Below are 26,134 nucleotides of genomic sequence, written 5' to 3'. Positions count from 1 at the left end.
GGAGACATGGTTACCAAAACTTCAGTGGTTCCAGGTATATTGGTGGGCTAGTATCTGGTACCGTGTTTCCTCGAAAATAAGACTGGGTCTTATATTAATTTTTGCTCCAAAAGACACATTAGGGCTTATGTTCAGGGGATGTCATTCTGAAAAATCATGTTTGGCTTATTTGCGAGGAAACAGGGTAGTTCCATGAAAGTGGCCCCTTGCCTACAACCCAACTTGAAGGCTTGTGAGCCACTAAAAAGCCACATTTTTACAAAAGAAAAAGTTAACGATCAGTTGAGTGGAATGTCACTTGGAGCTGAACACAAAGGTGTCTTACTTTAGGCACTAAGGAAAGCCACAGTCTCAGGTCCATGTAAAACTCAGGTCTGGGAGAAGTCAGCCAGTTACTCTGCCGTCCCACTGCATTTCCTCCAATTATTGACCTATACATCTATTAGCTCCAGAAAGGGAAAGCAAGCTGAAGCTTTGCCAGGAAAAAAAAAATTGTTGGCCTTAGAGGACCTAGGGAGTCTTCAAATACCTAGAGTACTGAGATAGGTAAGATGCGGGGGGGCGGGGGGGGGCGGGGACTATCTGCTCTCCAATTAACACTGGCAAATCTTTGAAGTCTTGGAAAATGAATACAGCTCATTGTATCTGAACTCGGCATGGACTAATTAAATCTCAATAGAGGGCCAAAGGCTTCAAAATCTGCAGACTTTCCTAAATAAAGTGGCAGGATGGTGTGAAGTAGCAGGATGTTTGAATCTCTCTGGCATTGGTTCCACAAAGAAAAAAAACCAAAAAACAATTCCCATGGTCTGAGAAAACCAAGGTGTGTTTATTCAAAGTTGGGTGGAGAGATACGACAGTTGGAACCTCCTCTCCCACCCTCCCATCTTAATGTAATTTTAGATGCTCTCATTGTTACTATAAAATTGTTTCCCTTGGCTCATTCAGGTCTAGGTAGTTCTAGATTGACTGTCTATATTAAAAAAATTCCCACCATTGTAAATTTAAAGTGTGTTTCATTTTTAATTCATCAAACATCCAACATTTCCAAAATAATATAATGTAGCAAATCTATATATTTTTTAAACTGAGATTGGTCGTGGTGGTGGCAAGGAGGGTAAATATATCCAAGCTATCCTTGGGATCTTTCTTTTTCAATGCAAAGAGTAAAATATAAAATGAAACATTAAGTTAAGTCGAAGGAGGAACAAAACAAAACAAAACAAGATAGACCCTTGGACACAACTGCAGTCAAACTGTTGACTAAAGGCCTACATGAATCTAAAAAAACCAGGCATGGTATGTCAGGACCACACTTGTTTCCTTTACTTTTGTATTTGAGGTTTGTTAGTCAATCAACAGAGCTGTAAGTAATAAAAAGAGAGAAACTACACGAAAAGTGACACTTTTCTTAAAGAATTGCTTTTTCTAAAAACACATCAAGCTTATAACTCTGTGATGGCATTAAACTGAACAATTTTAAACAATTGCCCACAGATCCAAATATTGTCTATTATTTGGTTGTTTGGCATATTGCAGATGAATACTGTGATGGAATATTGGCTTTTTAAATGTCAGTTTGTAATGTACAGGAAGAACAGGTACTTAGGTTATGATTTTCAAAAGACATGTGGCTTTTTGTTCTTTTAGTTTACAGTATGTCTTATGGTCTATAGACAAAAAGAAAAGAACCGCTATGTTTCTTCTTGAGTTTAAACCCACCTATTATTAAAACATGCTGCTTAATACTTCAATGCTAAATTGCTATTATGAGTAATTTCCTTGGAAGATGTGGGTGGCTAAATGGTTTGCCAATGCTAATTATTATTCCCAAGTTTAGTCCTGTTTGTAGAACATGATTTTTTGATCATATTTAATAAGTCATCCTAGTGAAAATGCTACATAAAAATGACATCCTGCTCTCTTCATGCAAACTATGTGCCCAGCAGGATCTTGTGTTCTGAATAATTTTTTGCTTTTCCATTAAGAAACAAGAGCACCAATTTCCTCTTGGCTCCACCCGCATGGCTAAATGTTTTAAATGTGATGCAATTTCTCTGTTGAAAATCCTGTGCCACATAGCTTTAAGGTTTTAAGAAAACCCAAACACTGATACCACACCCTGTCTATCTGTTCTACACAAAGATTATGATGTAGTGTTTCATTTCATGGGATGTTCACTATCACCACAGCCTAAGCAGAGATTTATATTGTGCATCTCATACTCAGTGTTCTAAAATATAAAGTGTGAATATAAATCTCTCGAGAGAGAACTTAGAGTTGACAATGATATTAGTGTTTCTTTTGACCATTAGATGTGTTAGAATAAGATTGTGCTTTATTGGTGATTTTTAATTTATTTTTAAATATGGGAGTTATTTTTAAGTGGAGCTAACTAGATACTACAGAACAGGTATCACAATCTGAATATTCTCAGACTATAAACCCAAATCTGAATGATCTAAAATATTAGTTTCTAATTCCAAAGGCTTTAAAGCCATGCAGTTCTTGGGAAATTTGCTGATTACCGAATCAAACAAAAACAATGCTGCTTTCCAACTAAAATGATCAACCACATCTTCTTTAGAATAATGTTGGTAATCTATCCATCATCACAGCACACCAATTTATGATTTAAAAAAAAAAATGTAACAACCAAACATTTTTTTGAAAGTGTGGCAATTATAAATTGCTTTAGAATTTAAATATTCACTATTTTAAAAATTGCTCCCAATCAAAAAATTTTAATGCAGAAACAAATGTTCTTCACATTTGTTCAAAGGATATTTGAATAGCAAACTAAGTCTCTCTCAATAACTCTGTTTGAAAAAACATTCAGTATAGTTAAATCCAGGTTAAATAAATTACTTACATACCCCTGCAGAAGTTACTGTTATTTTAATTATGTTTTAATTTTAATTTTTATTTATTTATTTTTATTTAATTTTTATTTTTCCCCTAACCAAATATTTTAAAATAATTTTATTAAACTGCAACCAAAAACTTACGCAAGATCTTGATACAAAGTATCAACCCAGTTCAAGTTATAATTTTAGACCAACAGCTCTGTCTCCTCATACATAATACCAACTGTCTGGATTTACTTGGAATGCATGTTTATATTTGACCTGAGAGCCCCATTCAGATATAATCCAAGAATTTTAATTACAAGATACTAATTAGTATTGCAAAATGTTCACTATATGTTAGTTAGGCATAAATTATTAATTTTCTTATTCAGTGAGACTGAGCAATATAATTAATTAATCCTTGCACAAAAACAAGAAATATTGAATGTGATAGACATATATTTCATATTTTAGTCTCCAAGAAAAGCCTCATGTTGCAGGTCCTAATTTCCTTTACTTTCCAATAGTAGTGATAAAACAATTCAGAAAGTGTTACGAGTCTTCATTTTTTTTCTGCAAACTCACTGAATAGTTATTGAACTCCAATACTGTGCCCGAAAACTGTGTACCTCTCATAAGCTCTCTACCACAATAAACTCTCACACGAACCCTTTGAGACAGAAACTACCTAAGGTGAAAAAACTGATGCTCAGAACCTTTAGTCTACCCAGGGTTGGATAAAAAAAGGAAACAATTACTATCTGGGAGTGAATGGTGAAGACATTGGGAGCATGATAAAAATATTTGGGATACCAAAGTATTTGACTCAAGTTAGCTTCCTGGATGGAAACTCAATGTAGTAGACATGAACCCATTTAATCAAAGTAATCAGCAGCAAAAGCTAAACATTAGAACCATAAACCAGCATTATTCAGTTACATAAATAATTACTGTGTGTCTAGTACATGGCAGGCACTCTGCTAGGTACTGGATTTACAAAGATGAATAAGATAGTTCATTCCCTCAAGAAGCATAAATATACAGAGAGAAGGAAATACAAAAGCTGATCTGGTGTTGAAAGATAAAAGGCAGTTAGTCATGGGACAAAAAAACCTACAATGGGAAGAGTAGTGAAAGTAATGGGTAGAGGATTACAGGAGTTTGGTAATTCTAAGGAAGGTCAAAAATATAGGCAGGGAGTGGTTGAAACTAAGACTGAAGAGATAGCATAGTATTTACAGATTTGCATGGCTATGTTAAAAAGTCAAAGAAGAACGAATTTTGAATAGAAGAGTGAACTGGATAAACACTTTAGACATATCACTCTAGTTCATATAAAGGCTGCATTTAATAGAAAAAAATTGAAGGCAAGAAATCAATTGCTGTATTTCAGACAAAAGGTATAGAACCAATTAAGTATGATTAGAGATGAAAAGAAGAAAAATTTAAGACACATACATTTAGGAAATATATGAGAAGTCTATGGTGACATTCCGTTTTCCCTAATAGAAAACTTCTCTGTTCAGCATTCCAATCACTTTGCTGGGTAAACGGCTATCTAACAAGACAAACTGATTTGTGCAAAAGAGTGAATTAATGAACTGTATTTCCAGTTAACCACGGAATGGGAAGTGGTCTTGGAGACAGTTAAATGTGTCCACTCATTTTGTAGATTAGAAAACTGAGGCCCAGAGAAGCAAAAAGAGAGTGGTGTGATAAAGCTTTCTGTCATAAACAAAGGCAAAGATTGCGTATTTTAAACAAATGGGGTTGTTTATTTGCTTTGAAAGAGAAAGAGATGTTGATTCCTTCAGATCTTACTACCCCAAAAATGAATCATCATTTCCTTTTTTGGATAAGATCAAACAAGTTTTGTTAAACTTTTTAGGATTCTAAACTATTTTCTCTAAAACCACTCATTTCTCACTCAAAGATATTAGCCACTCCCTTTATCCACACAATTCTCTTTGCAGTATGTATATCTTGTAGACACTGTACAAACAAGCAAATAAAAATCATATAGTGACTAATGTATCATATTCTATACTTTAAAAATAAGACTATAGACTTTTTCAAAGATAAATATTTAAAACATGGACTACTCTATGAAAATGTGTACATACAATTATATAGAGAAAAACACAATGTAATAAATATTTTTAATTTCTCATGATAAAGTTACTGTGTAGACTATAGTAAACAATAACATAAATGAGTATGAAATATATTATTCTCATTTATATCCTCTTTCAAATATATTCAGTGACCTTGACCATATCTATTTATGTTGTATATCCCAGTACCAACTACTGGGATGACTTAGCATTGACTTAAAATTTTGTGAACTGCTCAGCTTTATGTCCAAAAGGGCTACAGTTGCTGACTTTCCAGCTGTTTAAGAACGACTGACGTGACCATAGCTAACAGACACCAAGTATGTGTGTATATACACATATTATATATACCTGTTTCCCCGAAAATAAGACCTAGCTAGACAAACAGCTCTATTGCATCTTTTGGAGCAAAAATTAATATAAAACCTGGTATTATATTACATTATATTATATTATATTACACCTGGTTTTATAGTAAAATAAGACCGGGTCTTATATTAATTTTTGCTCCAAAAGAGGCATTAGAGCTGATTGTCTGGCTAGGTCTTATTTTCGGGGAAACACAGTAAAATATATATCTACATATACATCTGTTTGCATCTGTCAGTATTGCATTTTTCTATGGCACTACAATTGTGGCACGTAGAGCATTTTATTCAGTCTCTTTGACTTCCTGAGAAAAAAATTAAATCATCCTAAAAGATAGCTGTAATATGACTTCCAGATTCTTAGATCTAAAACAAAAATAAAACAAAACAAAAAACTTGAGAGATCTTTCGGTAACTATCCTCATTTAAAGATAAAGAGATAAGAGCCAAGGATGTCATAGTTTTCTTTTGGTACTTCCTTTATGAGTCTATTGAATAAAGACAAGTTGCCCTTTGTAAATCTCACACACACACACACACACACACATACACACACACGGAATCTTGTTCAAAGGAGTATAGGTTTTAATAAATGCAGACCTTACCAATTACACGCAGTTGTGGAATTAGGTAATCAAGTGTGTAGTTTTATAAATGACAATTAAAATAGAGCAGGAACCTGGGCTGGCAGAAATAACAACGCAAAGTAAAGCTGGAGTTACAAAAAATGATCACCACATGATTTCCCTCTGTTCTCCATTTTATTCTCTCTAACCACAGAAATGCAGAAGAAACTTTTATAGATCTTCAGTGATGAGTCATCATAATATTCATGTACAATTTCAAATGTTTAACTTTTAAATTTTATTATGTAGTAACAGAGTAATACTCAGTAAATTATACTTAAGTGTAAAATGAAATTCTAATTAGAGTTGGTATAGGTTTTTCCAACAAGGGGTCCATTTCTTTTTCTCTTATTAGATTATAACTAATTGTATATCACAGTTATCTCAAATTGAAATACTGTTTCTGTGTTAACTACATTCTGTCTTGTGGATACACATACACCTAGATTTTTATGAAGATGATACGTAATAATAATTCTGACCAGCAGAGAGCTGTCATTTGTAGAGTTAGTTTTCATTCCATCTTGAGGACTCTGACACAGGAGTCCCAAAATGGCCTGAATAAGTGCCACTCTGTCTAAGTCAACAGCACTTTCCAAGCAGGAACATTTTCTAGACACGTCTTGGCCTGAACTTGGTCTCAGCTCACGGATGGGAGTAAATCTCCACATATATCACCTTCTCTGAGGGTCTAGGAATCTCTGAGGTGCATGTTAATTTGGGAAAGGCAATTGTAGTTGTTCAATATCTTTTCCTCATTTTCTTCCAGAGAAAACTTCTCTGTTCAGCATTCCAATCACTTTGCTGGGTAAACGGCTATCTAACAAGACAAACTGATTTGTGCAAAAGAGTGAATTAATGAACTGTATTTCCAGTTAACCACGGAATGGGAAGTGGTCTTGGAGACAGTTAAATGTGTCCACTCATTTTGTAGATTAGAAAACTGAGGCCCAGAGAAGCAAAAAGAGAGTGGTGTGATAAAGCTTTCTGTCATAAACAAAGGCAAAGATTGCGTATTTTAAACAAATGGGGTTGTTTATTTGCTTTGAAAGAGAAAGAGATGTTGATTCCTTCAGATCTTACTACCCCAAAAATGAATCATTATTTCCTTTTTTGGATAAGATCAAACAAGTTTTGTTAAACTTTTTAGGATTCTAAACTATTTTCTCTAAAACCACTCATTTCTCACTCAAAGATATTAGCCACTCCCTTTATCCACACAATTCTCTTTGCAGTATGTATATCTTGTAGACACTGTACAAACAAGCAAATAAAAATCATATAGTGACTAATGTATCATATTCTATACTTTAAAAATAAGACTATAGACTTTTTCAAAGATAAATATTTAAAACATGGACTACTCTATGAAAATGTGTACATACAATTATATAGAGAAAAACACAATGTAATAAATATTTTTAATTTCTCATGATAAAGTTACTGTGTAGACTATAGTAAACAATAACATAAATGAGTATGAAATATATTATTCTCATTTATATCCTCTTTCAAATATATTCAGTGACCTTGACCATATCTATTTATGTTGTATATCCCAGTACCAACTACTGGGATGACTTAGCATTGACTTAAAATTTTGTGAACTGCTCAGCTTTATGTCCAAAAGGGCTACAGTTGCTGACTTTCCAGCTGTTTAAGAACGACTGACGTGACCATAGCTAACAGACACCAAGTATGTGTGTATATACACATATTATATATACCTGTTTCCCCGAAAATAAGACCTAGCTAGACAAACAGCTCTATTGCATCTTTTGGAGCAAAAATTAATATAAAACCTGGTATTATATTACATTATATTATATTATATTACACCTGGTTTTATAGTAAAATAAGACCGGGTCTTATATTAATTTTTGCTCCAAAAGAGGCATTAGAGCTGATTGTCTGGCTAGGTCTTATTTTCGGGGAAACACAGTAAAATATATATCTACATATACATCTGTTTGCATCTGTCAGTATTGCATTTTTCTATGGCACTACAATTGTGGCACGTAGAGCATTTTATTCAGTCTCTTTGACTTCCTGAGAAAAAAATTAAATCATCCTAAAAGATAGCTGTAATATGACTTCCAGATTCTTAGATCTAAAACAAAAATAAAACAAAACAAAAAACTTGAGAGATCTTTCGGTAACTATCCTCATTTAAAGATAAAGAGATAAGAGCCAAGGATGTCATAGTTTTCTTTTGGTACTTCCTTTATGAGTCTATTGAATAAAGACAAGTTGCCCTTTGTAAATCTCACACACACACACACACACACACACATACACACACACGGAATCTTGTTCAAAGGAGTATAGGTTTTAATAAATGCAGACCTTACCAATTACACGCAGTTGTGGAATTAGGTAATCAAGTGTGTAGTTTTATAAATGACAATTAAAATAGAGCAGGAACCTGGGCTGGCAGAAATAACAACGCAAAGTAAAGCTGGAGTTACAAAAAATGATCACCACATGATTTCCCTCTGTTCTCCATTTTATTCTCTCTAACCACAGAAATGCAGAAGAAACTTTTATAGATCTTCAGTGATGAGTCATCATAATATTCATGTACAATTTCAAATGTTTATATTATGTAGTAACAGAGTAATACTCAGTAAATTATACTTAAGTGTAAAATGAAATTCTAATTAGAGTTGGTATAGGTTTTTCCAACAAGGGGTCCATTTCTTTTTCTCTTATTAGATTATAACTAATTGTATATCACAGTTATCTCAAATTGAAATACTGTTTCTGTGTTAACTACATTCTGTCTTGTGGATACACATACACCTAGATTTTTATGAAGATGATACGTAATAATAATTCTGACCAGCAGAGAGCTGTCATTTGTAGAGTTAGTTTTCATTCCATCTTGAGGACTCTGACACAGGAGTCCCAAAATGGCCTGAATAAGTGCCACTCTGTCTAAGTCAACAGCACTTTCCAAGCAGGAACATTTTCTAGACACGTCTTGGCCTGAACTTGGTCTCAGCTCACGGATGGGAGTAAATCTCCACATATATCACCTTCTCTGAGGGTCTAGGAATCTCTGAGGTGCATGTTAATTTGGGAAAGGCAATTGTAGTTGTTCAATATCTTTTCCTCATTTTCTTCCAGAGAAAACGATGCTGAATAAATTTAGTGGAGCTATTCACACAACTAACTATATTTTATCACGAGAAATAAAGTCATGGTTATTTTACTTGTTGCAAAATCTCCAGTGGTTGCTCTTGTGTTTTTTATATGTTTTGTGATATGAAAAATAACTCTACATAATACAGAAACCCTCAGCAATTTTTAGCATGAAATAGTTATTTTAAAATAGCAAAGAGGATATTCTTAACGCTAAATATGCATACTCCAATTACATCCTTCTTTACAGACCCGCTGTCATAAACATCTAATATCTAAAAAAACGTTTTTTTTTTTTTTTGGCCATGAGATTCAAATTGAATTTTTGCTTTAGGAAAACATGATACCATTTTTTCATTATGACTAAATTAACTTTTTTGTCCTGACAATTTTGCTAATATTTGAGATACTTTGTATATTTCACAAATAAAATTAGTACGTCATCATGTCTATTATGATCCCTGTTACTGTGCCTGGGCAATGATATTCATTGAAACCTGGTTCTACATATACTGAAAGTCTAGCACCTACCATTTTATCTATGTTCCAAGTCTAACTGCAATGCAACTTGTTATAATTTTCAATTCTCTGTGACACTAAAACATACAAAATGATTACAATGAAACCATTAGTAATCTAAAACACAAGTACTGATAAGGTGGAATAAACCTCTATCTCATCACCAGGAGCTTTCTAACTTTTCTTATTCTTGTGTGGTATTCTTCTGTGTCTCCTAACTTTTAAAGAACATTGTCATTTCCCATGATACTCCCCTTGGTTGTGTCTAAGAATCATTATCAAGTCATACTGAATGGATAGTACATTTTTCAGGCTAATGGTCCCATGAAGAGTTCTTCTGTCCATTATACCATTTCTGTAAGAGTCAAACAAATATATCTCACTATTAATTTAAAAGGAGAGTAAAATTAATCCATTTAATTCCAATGTATTAACAAGATCTATTATCCAAATTAAAAGGCAACAGTTTCATTTCACATAAAGAGTATGTAAAACAAAAAACTCAAAACTCAGTTCATTATACCCTGAATACCAGATTTCAATTTGGAGTGAGAAAACCTCATGTAGTATTCTGCAGAGAAAGAGAACAGTGTTTAAATATCTGAATTCTAATCCCCAGAATATTTCCACAGTCATTAATTCATAAGAGAGAAAATATTGTGGTCTTAGCAGTTTCCTACCAGAACCACTGAGGTCGTAAGGGTTGAAAAAAATGTTTGAAAGGCCTTTGTGACAACAAATACAGAGAAAGGTTCAGAAGCAACTAACCTATCCCATGTTTTTAAGTGTGACAGTAACAGATTTAAAAAATATTCTCCAATAGCATATTCACACAAAAATTATAGCTTATTTCTGAGCAAATGATTGCAGCAGTGAAAACTGAGTAACAAAAGCAACACAACCTGTCCTAACTTAATAGCAGAACTTGGCTGAAACGCCATGCCATCTCACTCCTGGAAACTACGAATTGCTCTGACAGCAGACTTTAATTAAAAGTGGCTCTCTGATGAAAATATAGAACGCAGCTTTATTTATACCTTACCCTGTTCTAGAAAGGATTTTTTTTTAAAAAAAGAGGACAAAGAGAAATCTTAAGAAAATAAATCATGAAAAAGTTAGCATGTGAAATGTATACCATAGTTTCTTCACATTTACTTAAAAGTAGGATACAATTTTATTTTGAGGTTACTAGATGCCTAGAACAAAATGAAAACACAACCAGTGTCCACATGATAAAACCAACCCAGTGGCTCAGGATAAGGTCTCCAGTTTCTAATATGTTCTGACTTGAGAGAAATCTAAAGATCCCCCTATAGGACTAACATAAAGGGAAATATATATGACTTCTTAAAAATATGGTTATTATAATTTCAAAGACATTTTCTAGACTCATATGCAATCATGACAATGTATACCAGGTGTTGGCAAACTACAGTCCACAGGTGAAATGGGCCTGTCACCTGGTTTTGTAAATAAAATTGTATTAGAACACTGGGATACCCATTTGTTTACATATTGTTACGGCTGCTTTGTTGCTACCAGAGCAGAGATGTATAGTTGGGACAGAGACTGCATGTAGCCCACAAACCCCCCCAAATTTTTCTGTCTGGCCTTTACAGAATAGCTTGTCAACCCCTGCCATACAATATTAGTTATAAAGATATTAAACATGCTTAGAATGCAAATATTTAAAACCAGAAACAAATATCTAACAAAAATGTATTTGTAATCTTTTGCAAGAAAATCTGTGTTTATTTAAATATATACTCATATATCATTGATTTTCAATAACTTTTTATGAAATTAATATGTGAAGTCATGTAGTTAATTCCAATATGGCCTAGAAATCAGAGAAGTTGTTGAAATGTGTCCTTAATTCTTTGCTTTGTTTTCCAAAGCCAATGTACTGTTAAAAATACTTTGCATTGGGGCATCCCAATTTCAGGTACCCCTCTCACAAGAGAGCTGTACTTTCACTTTAATAAAAATGTTTGCTCCTCTAAAAAAATAAATAAATAAATAAATAAATAAATAAATAAAAATAAATAAATAAATAAAATGTTTTGTGTCCTCAATAAGTGCTCATATTACTCATTGACTACAGTTCTACAAGGCTTCTAATCCCTTTGGCTCTCTCAAGTCTGTGTTTCTGAAGATGTCAAAGAGCTGGTATTCCTCACCCCATCTCTATCAATGTCTCCCACTTCCATTTTTTGGTATTGATATTTTCTCAATTGTTCGTGAAAATGTCTGCAACCACAGCCCCCAAACAAATCCCTTAGTCTCTTACTCTAAATGGTTGGTGTCTCTACACCATGCCATAGGTAGAAGTTCTAGACCTGTCACAGTGCCCCTTCAAAGTTGTCTTACAAATTTGTCATCACATTCCTCATGCCACTCCCCAGGTCAAAGTCCTTCACTGACTCCAATGGACTATGATAAAACCAAAACTCCTACGAAGCCCAGTATTTAAGGACCTCTCGAAATCCAAGGCCATCCACCCATCCCACTCTTCTCCAAAAGAAACCCTCCATAGAAGGCAATCTGGTTTGCCTTATTCACCGTCACCTCAGTGCTTTCGCTTTGCTATTGTCCTACCTGGGCGCTTTCCCAAACCCAGCAGCCCCACTCCATATTCTTCTTCCCACAAGAAATCTTTAAATTTTGCCCATGGTGACACAGCTGCCTCCGCTGAATTTGCATAGCACTTATAGCACATATTATGCTTTCAAGATCATCATGAAATTGGATTAGCTCACATACTGAATTCTCAGGAGGTTTAGGCCATTGCCTCTAAGAAACAAATACGTGTTGTTCTGTTATTTCATTTATTTCTAAATTTCAGTACCAGGTTGGTTATTGCTTGGCACTTGGCCTTGTTTACAACTAAAGCTGCTGTGGGGAACTAGCCAAAGAACACATCCATACTGAAAACGGAATGGTTTTTGTGAGTACTTTTATCAAACATGGATTTGTACTTTTTCTGTTCAGATTTGTATAAAAACAAAACAAAACAGAAACTTAGTTTTGGGTATGAAAAGACTACAAGGGGTTAAAATTACTTACATATTTAATTCTGCACTGTCTAAAGAAAATGATATGCCTCAGGCTACCTATGTCTAGAGCATTATATTAGATCAAGTTAACAAAAGTCTAATCTTCTCCACCATTGACTCTGATTTTCCTAATTATTTCTCTCTTGTGATTTAACACACTAGTGAATAAAATACAGATATATCCACAGGGAGTTAGAAGATATAATTAATCTTTGAAAGCTTTTATGAGATGTTCCAAAAGATGTTCTACTACCTTAAAAATTAGAGTGTACTGCAAGTCAAATAGTACTCAAACCCCTTATCATGGTCAAGAAGACCTACATGGCTTGGTGCCTGCCTTCTGATCTGTCCCATACCCTCTGACATGTTCACTGGACTCCAGTGCCACAAGCCTTGTATTTGTTTCTAAAATATGCTGGGCTTCTTCCTGCATCAAGGCCATTGTTTTTGCTGTTCCCTCTGGCTTGAAAACTCTTCCTCCAGATATTCCTATGCCTGACTACTTCCCATTACTCCTGTCTCCAAAGGCAGCCTGTCCCATCCCAGACAAGCTCTAGTGCATGTTTGTATTTCCTATTCCTTAGAGCATTTTTTTCCTGTCTGAAATGTTCACTCATTTACTGGTTTACTTATTCATTTCTGTCTCCTCCTACTAGAATACAAGCTGCATGAGAGCAGAAATGTGTATGGTTTGTCCCAATATCCTACACATTCCAAAAAGATTCTGTGGTATATCAGGGATCCAATAACCATTTGTTAAATAAATAAATGAATGATTTATGGACAATGATATTAGAAATACTTAGGACTCACTAGCTTGATATTTAAGTGGCAGAAAAACAGAGAGTGAATCCTTCCCAAGTAAGAATATCATTTTTACTAAAAGGTATTATTTTAATTCTTTATAGATCACTTATTTTTTTAAACTATCAAATTCAATAAACCACATCTAAGAGCATAGAATATTGCCTTTCAAAAGATCTGCTTTCATAAATGTAGGTTTCTGGTGTGAGATTAAGGTGGCTTTCTCCCTGTATTTATGGCTCAAAATAAAGATACTTCGGAGGAAGAAGATACACACAGCCCATTCTTTCACAAGTGTGCATGTAGAATATTTTAAGGAATTCTGTTACATCTACTCAGTGATAAAACAGTCACTCCAATCCTGATGGGCAATTAAACATGTTCAGAACATAATATAGACATCAGAACATAATATACAACATCCTCTTACAGAAGAGTGACATTAGAATTCCTTCATTCCCTAGGTAGTGGTATAGTTTCAGTTTTCACTTACTAGAAACATGTTTCTCTTTAAATATTTAAGCATGGTTTCTGCTTAATTTCTGTCCTCCGAGATGCTTTTCATGGCTTTCAAATATTTGTCAACTTAAGTCTCTACAATGCCTAAGCAGCGTAGGTGCAGGTAAAACTCTACTGAACACAGTAACCATGGAAACACCAAATTCTTATTCAAATTGCTGTCTCCTTAGAAGGAGAGAGAGAGAGAGAGAGAGAGAACCAGAGGCAGAGAAACAGGAAGACATACAAGAATAGGAAAATAAGGGGAAGCAGGAACAAGCACAGAGTCCCACAGCTTTTCTAGCTCAGTTTCTTTTAGCTAAAAAACGTTAAAGCTGGGGGACACACAAAAGGAAAGCTATTTCTGAGAACATTTCAGGGTTCTACAGGTCAGAAAAAAAAGTTTCAACCTGGCTATTTTTGTTGGAGTCCATGGTCAATCTGGAGGCATCAGTATGGATAGTTCAAGTTCAAAGAAAAGCTCCTTGGCTTTCCAAGTACCTTGAGTCTAAGCACACATACCCAAAGAGTTTAAACCTCTGTCCTAAGAGATCCAAACTGCAGGAACAGCCCTGGAGCAGGAGCCTTGTCAGTGTTTCAGGGGATCAGGTTGAGTCTCACTACTTTCAGAAGTGACATGGGGCTGGTGGTAGGAATGGCCTTAGAATTCTGAGTCCCTCCCTCTTTTATATTCATGCGAATGTCACAGTTGAGTCACAAAGTTGGGCAGGTATGACTGTCACCTCACCCCACCCTTACTTAGCTCAGAGAACAGGAATATAACCAGTATTGGAACAGAGCCAAAGTGGGATGGTTCCTCAACTGCCATCAAGTACCAAGAGCTGAGTTTGAGCCTGAATAACTGAGTCACAGGCAGGGTTAGACTATTCATGACTTTAGAAAAGTCATTCAACCACTCCTTGTCCTGGGTACTTACATGTACATCAGAGATTGGCACCACTTGGGGTTTTTTTTTTTGTTTTTTTTGTTTTGTTTTGTTTTTTGAGTTATAAATGCATCTTTACTTCTATGGTCATAGCACAACTGACTGACATAACAAAAAGTTGGCTTAGCATTGATAGTTTTATTTACATATAGTACACAGAATGAACTTCAATCATTATTCTTGAATTTTCTTAATGAGTAAATTTCCACAGTACCTTCAATTGACTCGTTTGCAGGGTGCACCCTGGGGTATGGCAGGATGCCCTTTTTTCTGATCTGATTCTTGGGGCAGGTTGCATATCTTTTTTTTCAATTTTTAAAAATTTACTTTTTTATTACTGTTGACATACAATATTATATTAGTTGCAGGTGTACAAACAACATAGTGGTTAGACAGTTATATCTCACAAAGTGACAACCCCAATAAGTCTATTATCCATCTGATCTTTTACATATTTATTAAAATATTGTTGACTATATTCCCTATGCTATACTGTATATCCCCAAGACTATTTTTTTCCAATTATAGTTGACATTCAATATTATTTTATATTAGTTACAGGTGTACAGCATAGTGGTTAGACATTTATATAATTTATGAAGTGATCCCCAATAAGTCTAGTATTCACCTGGCACTATACACAGTTTTACAATATTATTGACTATATGCCCCATACTGTACTTTACATCCCCATGACTGTTTTGTAACTACCAATTTGTACTTCTTAATCCCTTCATCTTTTTTACCCCGTCCCCCGTCACTCTTCCCATCTAGAAACCATCAGTTTGTTCTCTGTATCTGTGAGTCTGCTTTGTGTGTTCATTTATTTTGTTATTTATATTCCACACGTAAGTGAGATAATATGGTATTTATCTTTCTCATTCTGACTTACTTCACTTAGCATAATATCCTCTAGGTTCATCCACTGTCACAAATGGTAACACTTCATTCTTTCTTATGGCAGAGTAATATTACATGGTATATACGTATATACCACATCTTCTTTATCCAACCATCTATTGATGAGCATTTCGGTCGCTTCCACATCTTGGCTATTGTAAACAGCGCTGCAGTGTACATAGGGGTGCAAATGTCTTCTCAAATTAGTGCTTTGGATTTCTTTTGATAAATACCCAGAAGTGGAATTGCTGGGTCATAAGGTAGTTCTATGTTTAATTTTTGCAGATCCTCTGTACTGTTTTCCATAGTGGCTGCACCAATTTGCAGTCCCACCAACAGTGCACAAGGATTCCCTTTTCTCTACATCCTCATCAACACTTGTTTTTTGATTGATTGATTGATTGATTGATTGATTGATGATAGCCATTCTGACAGGTGTGAAGTCACATCTCATTGTGGTTTTAATTTGCCTTTCTCTGATAATTAGTGATGTTGAGCATCTTTTCATCTGTCTTTTGCCCATCTGTATATCCTCTTTGGAGAAATGTTTACTCAGGTCCTCTCCCACTTTTTATTTGAATTGTTTAATTTTTGGTGTTGAATTGTATGAATTCTTTATAAATTTTAGATATTAAGCCCTTATCAGATGGATTATTGGTGAATATCTTCTGGCATTCAGTAGGATGTCTTTTCGTTTTGTTTATACAAAAGATCAATGAAACCAAGAGCTGGTTCTTTGAAAAGATAAAACTTTATAAAACTTAAAAATTGATAAAACTTTAACCAGACTCATAAAGAAAAACAGAGAGAGGACCCATATAAATAAAATCAGAAATGAAAGGGGGGAAGTGACAACAGACACCACAGAAATACAAAAAATGTAAAGAAAATATTATGAGCAATTATGCTCCAACAAATTGAACAATCTGAAAGAAATGGATACATTCCTACAAGCATACCATCTTTTAAGGCTGAATCAAGAAGATACAGAAAATGTGAACCGACAGATTACTACTAATGAAATCGAATTAGAATCAACAAACTAAAGTCCTGCACCACATGGCTTCACAGTTGAATTTTGCCAAACATTCAAAGAAGAATTAACACCTATTCTTCTCAAACTATTCCAAAAAAGACTCAAGAGGAGGGAAGGCTCCCAAGTGCATTCTATGAGGCCACCATTACCCTCATTCCAAAATGAGACAAAGACATTACAAAAAGACATTACAAAAAAAGAAAATTATAGACCGATATCCATGATGAACACAGATACAGAAATCCTCAACAAAGTATTAGCAAATCAATTCACTCTTTTTTTTTGCCATTGAATTATTTATTTATTTTTTAATTAAAGTTTATTGGGGTGACAATTGTTAGTAAAGTTACATAGATTTCAGGTGTACAATTCTGCATTACATCATCTATAAATACCATTGTGTATTCACCACCCAGAGTCAGTTCTCCTTCCATCACCATATATTTGATCCCCTTTACCCTCATCTACCACTCCCCTCCCCCCTTACCCTCTGGTAACCACTATTGTCTGTCTCTATGAGTTTTTGTTTCTCATTTGTTTGTCTTATTCTTTTGTTGTTTTTGGTTTATATACACCGTATCAGTGAAATCATATGGTTCTCTGCTTTTTCTGACTTATTTCACTTAGCATTATAATCTCAAGATCCATCCATGTTGTCACAAATGGATCCTATTTCATCTTTTCTTACCGCCGAATAGTATTCCATTGTGTAGATAGATAGATAGATAGATAGATAGATAGATAGATAGATAGATAGATAGATATCACAACTTCTTTATCCATTCATCTATCGAAGGACATTTTGGTTGCTTCCATGTCTTGGCCACCGCAAATAAAGCTTTTGATAACCCCTCTTCCCCTTCAAACATCATCTAATTCACATATAACTAGCAAGTGCTAAGAACTGATGTCCCTTCTGTCATGGGGCTAGGATAAAAAAGTAAAGAATACATTTAATGACATTTTATGTTTCCAGATGTGTAAGCATATAATCATTCTAAGCCACTAATTAGTAGGGTTTCAAAGAGCTACACTGTTACACAGACAGTTTTTTAATGGAAAACTTTGGATTTTCATCACAAACCTTCATGGTTGTCTTTGGAAAGGGGTTGACACAGGGCAGTGAGACTGTTCTGATTGTACAAAGTTTCATAACTTCCAATTTTAATACTGACCACCCTCATTTAATCTGGTCTTATTCTAAACAAAAGAAATAAAAATCATGGACTTAGTGACCAAATCTGAAGGCGATAAGAACTTAAAAAACAAACACAAAACCTCAATTTCACCAAAGGCTACTCAATCGTCTATAAAATTATTATGTAATCTATGAATAAGGCAAGCTTTCATTTGAGGCACATAAGCCAAAGCACATTTAAGTAAACCTTGGACCATACTCCCTTTGTTGTTTTATAAGAGATTTAGCTTTCAATAGGATGCTTAGTGCTTTCTTAATACTTTATTGGCCACATAATTTCTAAAGTTCCATCAACTCTGGCTTCTGCTGTTTAAATGAAGATAAACTGCACTTTCTGTGCAAAAGCAGTGCCACCTGTACTTGTTTGAAGATAAATTTAAATGGCCAGTATTTCAATTTACGACATTTGATCAACATGTAGATGCTCTGATTTTTGAGCACAATATTTAGCTTTACCTTTTGATTTCAACAATGGAAAATTGAATCTGGACCATATCTCTCCAAACAGAAAACTACAGTAAGAGTTTGAAATTCATCCAATTTGATTTCAATGAACCAAATATATCATTGAACTCATATATCAATCATATACCTAAATCATTGTTTTTCCTACAAAATTGTATTTACCAAATGTTCTCATGTGGAGCATCATAGTACAGTTTTTAATTTTCTTTCAATCAACTGATTGTATGAAAATTGATCTCAACTATGAAAAATGTCATATTTTTAAAAGGCTGACTGTCTTAGAAGATTACACACACACACACACCACCATGCCGGCCCTTTGTGAAGCACAAGGTAGATAAATTTGATGCGCTAATAAGTTGTTACAGCAGGCACTATGACTCCATTTTATTGTCCACTGAGCAAAGAAACAGTATGCTATAGACTGCAAATTTTTGTTCAAACAATAAGTAATATGTGTAGTAAATTAAAGAATGAGATCTTTTCCTAGCTATACTAGAGAACATATAAATATAAAAATAATTCATAACTGAATTCTCAAACCTGTATTGCTTGTTTGTTTTCAAAATGGGCCAAAGGAATGCGGTATGTCCTATAAACACCAACAAAAAAATGGCAGCATTATTTTCTAAATACTGTGCTGCCCAAAAAATGCATACTCCTAAGGCAAAACTAAATTACAAGTTTGGGAAGTAATAAATAAATAAAATATTCAAAGCTGAGCATTACTGAATTGCCTTAATGCCAATGAAAATGATGCTGAATCATTCTTTCTAGCCAACAAAATCGAGAAACATTTTCTCATGCCAATTCATTATAGAATTTCACTGCTATCCAACACAGCACTGTTATAATTGTTTCAATACAATAGAGCCAGCTATAAATCCAGTAACACTTAAATGAAGTAATGTAAAGGGTTCATATTGGCATAATTATTCTAACTCAAACTAATAGGGTTTGCTTGTGCATTTACTTGTGAGTTTGCTTTAAATGTAAAAGAGCTTGGCAGCAAAGTGATGAAATATACTCATGGATATTCGAGCACTACGTCTTATGATCATTTTGAGAAGTATTCAAGATGGCTAATGATGCTGTTCAGAGCAATGTAATTAGGACTATTTTATTTGAAACTAAATAAGTTTAATTCAACATTCACTAATTAGAGTAGTTGGTACTCTAAAACTTATTAAGTTAGCTAGCATCAAATGAAGACAATGGACTGCCTGGCACATAATGAATTTACTAGTCGATTTAATTTCTAACAGTCAAACCATTTTATTTGATGTCAAGGGAGTAAAATAATGAAAAAACAATTGGTTAACCAAACTTTTCATTTTCAAAACAATGAGTTGTATAGGTGCACCATTTTGACCTACAAGATTCTTTAAAAAAAACTAATTTAAAGAAGGCTGGTGAGGACATAGGTGGGATGAGCAATTATCTAGAAGAAAAGGAAGCTGGGTAAATTTGGGTACAAATAATGGAAGAAAACAAGGTAGTAATGTCTTTTCCTGATTTAGAAAGGGCTTCTAGAGAAAGGAAGCATCATCAAAGACTGGTACCCAAGAGAGATCATTCAAGGCTCCAGGATGTAAAAGGCAAGATCAAAGAAAGGACCAAGATAGGGATGGAAACTTGAGAAGAAGGAGAAGGCAGCATAAAACTGCCTATTAAGTGAGAAATATAGATGTACAATAGAAAATAAATTTCGATTAAAAATAGGCTATCTTTGCATTTTCTAATGATTAGTGATTTTTTTTTTAATACAAATTAAAAGGAAGGAAGAATGAAAGGAAAGAAGGGGAAAAGGGTGAGAAGGAAGAGGGAAGAAAGGAAAAAAGAAAGGAAGGGAAAAGTCAAGCTGTGTGATCTTATAATTATTTTTTCTAAAAGGCTTATTAACATAACAAAAAGCAAAAAAACCCAAAGACACAAACAAGAAAAACCCCAGAAATTTGCCCCTTCTTGTGTGTTTTAATGGAAAACAAATTGTTTTAACTTTTTCCAATGTCCACAACATAAATTTAACACTGAAAGAGGAAATCCTGAGCTCTTTATTTTGCCTAAATGTCCACATAATTTCACTAAAATGTATAAGTAAAAAGTATCAGTTATAGCACTACCACTCAAAGGAAAGTTTATCTCTTTCGAACAGGAAAGATTAAGTTCAAAGATTAGATTCAAAGTGTTTTTTATTAAAAGTCAACTAATTGTGTCCACATTGTTTTAAAATTTTTAATTCACAACAGAATTGCTTCCAATTAGCATCCTTAATAAATTTTACAAGGAAACACCTACAACTTCAGTTCAAAGTAATAACAGGGAAGGGATATGGACAAAATATGTTAAGGTAGAAAAACAAAACAGATTTCTTCCCTCTCCAACCACTTAGAAAAAAAATCATTTCCATCCTAAATGGACAACTATTAACAGCTGAGAATTTGCATTCATTCATCATCTCCCTCTACCCCCACCCACACTCCAAAGTTTCCCACAGACCTTCTCCCTTGATTTGGGCCCTTTTTGTGCCACTTCTTACTTTGTAGTGCTTTAACTGTTTTGATGCCTGGAATCAATCCCTGGGACTGATAATTCCTTGAGAATATCAAAAGTTGTTTCTCAGAATACTTTGCATTAGAATTGTCATGCGCTATTCAGTATTTGATGACATGCTCCACCCCTGACTGAAGCCTTTGAGAGATGGTTAGTGCTTGCATTACGTGAGTATATACACACACACTCACAGTTATATTTTATCATTCATATATATATAATATATACATATTATATGTATGTAATATATATGTGTATGTATATTTATATACACACACACAGAATAAAGAAGGTAGGTATACATGAGAACATTTATATAACTGAGGAATAAAAGCTTGTCTTTGAAGCACTAAAAACTGCCTCCCTTGTGCAGTCCCTTGCACTGTGTGTCATATCTGCAATACAACAGCTACCCATTTGAATGCTACTTCTTATAAAAGAAACAAATCCCTCCAACTTTATTTGTAAGTACCTTAAAGACAGGGGCCATGTCTGCTATTTTTTCGGTATCTCGTTTCACACCCTCCAGTAAGACATCTAGTAGAAACTTAGTAGATGCGAAATAAATAAATAGGAATAAATGCTCTCTGAAAAATCAGTGAAATGATCAATACACTGACTATACATGAGAAGGTCTAGATTGAGTAGATCAAGTTAATGACAATAGTAAAGGCACACAGAGAATTAGAGTAGCAAAAAGAACTAACACATCTCAGAGAATCAGATATGAGTCCAAGAGCTTAATAGCATCTTTAACTCATGTATCAGAGACAAGAGCTTACGACTATTTCAGAACGTTATCATCAGAGTCATACATTTACTAATGACTTACCCAAATTACTACTTTTAGTATTAAGGTGTATAGCATTGACCTGAGGGTAGTGTTATCACGTACTATACTGTTATTTAAGATCCTTTATATTAATCTGTCAAAAGGAAATTAAGCATTGAAAAGAAATCATTAATCAGAGTAATTAACATTGATACTAAAATCCCCAAGCTGGTTTCATATGGTCTGTCTTACATGAGCATCAGTGAACAATTTAGGGATGCACATACTGTCATGTATATACATCTAAGCAAACGTAATAAGCATTTAATTTTCAAGTACAACAGTACCACTATAGTTCTCAAAAGCATAGATAGCAGTCCAGTCTGTTATCTAGTTGCAAGTAAAATTCAACACAAAATGTGTCCTAAGAAAACATGCAAAAATACGCCAGCAAGTGTTTCTTCCTTCCTCTTCTGATGTTTAGAATAATTGCAAATTAATTTACACCAAAAGTGGTACAGGAATGAAATTATTCCTTCAGGCTTAGAGGATTCTATGCCAAGTTTCATTTCTGGATGCATATTTTTGACCAAGTTCAAGAGCCCAGAAAAGAAATACATAAAAGAGAAAACATCCCTTTAAAGTCAGGAAAGCAACATTCCTAGAGGCTGCTATGGGAAGAGAAGGCCTGCCCTGATATGGGTGTGCTCCTGGCATTTGGTTTCCACCGAGAGGATGCTGGCTCTCAGAATATGAAGTAGTAGCTGCTATGATGAGGTAATGGCTGTGCCAGTTTCACTGGGTCATGCTCTCTCAGCACATTCCTTCTCCTTCTCCTCCCTGAGAAGGTGCTGTAAACAAGTCATCTTGAGAGAGAGTTGCTATAGAGAATTAACAAATCTTAAATTCCAAATTCCTGAGAACACTGGCCCTGCTTTTGGTGGTCTAGACATAAAGCAGCACACATAGCCAGAAAGACACAGGTTATTCCACAAGAAGGGGGTGGAGGTGGGGGACAATAAGAGAGGAGAGAAACAAAGGAAATAAAAATTAATGTAATCAAAACACTATTTTTTTCTTTTTAAGAAAAAGAAAGCTCAATTTTTAAATTGCTTAGATCTCCAGTATATATTAAGCCATTTTCTGCCTATGGGTCAAAGTTAAAAAAAACTTTTGGAAATTAAATAATATTATAGCAAACCGTAAAATACTATAAATTCAAATTGAATAAACCATGAACAGATAAACAGCATGTACCACTGATCCTAAAGGCACAAGACCTCTGATAATATGTAAATCATGAATACAGATGTAAACCTATGATAATCAAATAAAATTACCAGGAAATCAATATTGAAATACACACACAAATATAATATTCTTTATTGAAAGAAAACAAACGCTTTTCTCCATTTCTTGGTGGGAGGATGCTTCCGTGCATAAAGGGGGAGTGGTGATTGAGATACTCATGATTTACAAATTCATAAAGATTTCTACAAAAATACATAGATGACTATTGCCCAGTTAAAGAGGTGTTTTGTGTTACATTCAGATGAAAGAATATAACCCTCCTCTTGGGAATTCTACATAGCTTTTATTTAATCTACTTTTATTGCAAAAAAAAAAATTATAATTGCCTACAGTGAAATGAAAGGGTGACAGAGCTATGCTTTATACTGGGCTGGTACCTGCAACTCAAACATGGGACATTTTGCATAATATGGTTCACATAAAAGGCTTTGTTCTCCATCGCCTCACTGTGGCTGCAAACCTCAATTTCACTTTGTCGTCACTGACTCTCCCAGACGGATCATTTAAAAATAAATAATACCTTTAACATTGAAGTGAATTCCTTACCAACATTCATCAATCCCTCTACCTCACATTCAAAATTATATACCACCAACAATTTTTTTGTTATGCACTACAGATTTCATTTACACCATAATTCCAAAACCTTCAAAGATAAATTTTAAAGATTTATCTTTTAAGTATCCACTCCCTTTTGTAATATTATGTATATAGGGTATTATGTGTGTATGCGTGTGTGGTGTGCACAAGCACACGAGTGTGCATGAGTGTGTATGTGTATGCATTTAAACAAAAACATTCACATTGAGTCCGTTTTAAAGGGTCTATGTCCTGGAAGCATTATGCTAAGGACTTACAGCAGATGGCACACAACAATCGTTAGAAACGGGCATGTTTAATGAGAGCTTTTTATTTTCTGACAAAATCCCGAAGTCCCAACGACAGGCAATATAACATCAATTTCCAGTTTTCAAGGATTTTTTTTCTCCTGACACCGTCCGCTTTACTAACCCCCGCCCCCGAACCAGACACACACCTCCCCGCTCCTCTCTCACACTCTTTCTTTAAATTTCCATCCTTAAACAAAAGAGGAGGTTGGGGAAGACAGACACCCAGCTCTGCAGCTCACCCCAAAAAAAGATTTTTTAAAAAGAAAAGCATAGATGGACTGTAGGTGCCGCTTTCCACTCCTGTGGTTTAAAAAGAAAGACTGTGGACGCTCAAGCTCATCCAGGCTCTTTTTCTCCCCTCGTGTCCCGCCCTCCAACACGACAAGACACTGATTTCTCATTTTCCTAAAAATATGTATCTATTTTCCTCTTCCAGCTGTTTCTGGAAGAATAACAGGGAAAAAGATTTCAAATTGACAAGGCTCCCTAACTCATACCTTCGTGTGTGGTTCTCTGCAGCTAGATGGACAAAACAATCCTCTACCTCGAAATCGTTTTTTCCCATCAGCTTTTTGTAATTCACGCTTCGTCTTCCTACACCTCAGGTGTAGGACAAGTATCCTAACCCGACGTAAATTTCCGGGAGTTTCAAAGTGGTACCTACCAAGGTCGCACACCCTTCTACAATCTAGAGCTCAGGTAACAGCGCCCGGTCCCCAGCTCCATAGTGACACCTGGAGAGGCCGGGCCTGCAGCTTCGGTCAGGTAGGAGGCTGGACAGCTCGGTCAACCTGTGCCAGCTCCTAAGGCACAGCGGACGAGACAACCCCTGATCCATGCCCATCCCATTCCTGGCTGAGGCTACCTTTACGCGATGAACAAGGTAGAAGGAAAGACGCCCTGTATAGAACCAGAGGTGGGGATGGCTCTCTTACCTGGGCGCAGAAACTGGATGCATCCGCGGTCGCCGCTGTCACTGCTCACCGGCTGGAGGACCTAGTGCCCTCGGGAGAAGGAGTAGAGCGTGAGACGGGGCAGGGGAAGAAGGAGAACAAAAGAAGACAGAGAAAGAAGCGGAAGGGAAGAAAAGAAAGAGAGAAGGAGGATGCTGCTGCTGCCGCCACGGCCGCCGAGAGCCCGCGCAGCCAGAGCGCTCGGCCCAGTCTGAGCACCGCCCCCGCCGCCCGCTCCCGGCGCGGCCGCCCCGCCTCTCCTCCCCTCCCCCTTCAAATCCCGCCCGCCTCTGCTGGCCGCTCGGCGGCGGTGGCGGTGCTGGCGCTGCCACCGCCGCAGTGTCCGGGAGGGGGAGCGCAGCTGCCACGCCTCCTGCCGCAGCCAGACCGCCGCCCTGCGGGAATGATGGGGGTGGCAGCCTCAGAGCGCCCGCCAAGACGTGGCCACATGCAGGCCTGGGACGGCGGACCCTTCAAGAGAATCCCCCCCTCCACTACCAACAACAACAAAGTGAGACCAGCGCCCTCGGGACAGAAGTACTGGCGGACCTTCTTCACCCACGTCCTTGAGGAAATCAGCTTTAGTCTCTCTGGCAGGCTTCCCCTACTGACGCCCCTCGTTTCCTTCCTCTGTCACTGTGGGGCAGTAGTTCCTGTCACTTCTCTGTGGGGAAGACTCACTAGCCGTGCTTCCACAAACCTAACCAGTTGCAGAAACGATAGAGGAAAACTAGAGAAGCACAAGAACAGAGAACACCTCTTGTCAGGACTTAAGGAGCAATGGCTGAAGGTTTAGAGAATTCTAGAACCAGCTTTGTCACTAATCAGAGTCAGTCATTCATTTATTCACTCAACAAATGTTCATTGAAACCTATTATGTGTTAGACGCTGTTCTAGGTACTGTGAAAACATCTGTAAATAAAAATAGACCCTGTCCCCCCCAAAAAGCAACCCTGCCTCCATGGACATTGCTTTCTAGAGAGACAGATGTGTGATCCTGACACAGCTCACTTAATCTAAATCTCAGTGTATCACTGTGTCAAATGAAGATTTGAAATGTCAGCCCTGCCCCTCTGGCATGCTTAATATGAGGGTATAATTAGATAATAAATAAGAAGAGTCTGTGAAGACT

The 26,134-nt window shown here is 35.7% G+C and overlaps 1 protein-coding gene across 37 annotated transcripts in view; it reads right to left on the bottom strand.

Moving 5' to 3' along the window:
* MAP2 (microtubule associated protein 2) overlaps positions 1–25,241 on the bottom strand; it is a 261,099-nt gene extending 235,858 nt beyond the window's left edge. For 32 of the 37 annotated variants that reach the window (XM_074312293.1, XM_074312259.1, XM_074312340.1 and 29 more), the window contains exon 1: positions 24,985–25,210. The gene's annotated coding sequence lies outside the window, so the exon portion shown is untranslated. Of the gene's footprint in view, positions 1–24,984 lie in introns of all 37 variants that reach the window. The other 5 variants (XM_074312390.1, XM_074312447.1, XM_074312481.1 and 2 more) reach the window with 1 other exon arrangement.
* Between the last annotated feature and the right edge of the window lie 893 nt (positions 25,242–26,134).

The sequence above is a fragment of the Rhinolophus sinicus genome, linkage group LG01, assembly GCF_036562045.2.
Source record: "Rhinolophus sinicus isolate RSC01 linkage group LG01, ASM3656204v1, whole genome shotgun sequence".
Taxonomy (NCBI): Eukaryota; Metazoa; Chordata; class Mammalia; order Chiroptera; family Rhinolophidae; genus Rhinolophus; species Rhinolophus sinicus.
Note: the sequence above shows the minus strand (reverse complement) of the source record. Positions and strands in the feature narration are given on the sequence as shown.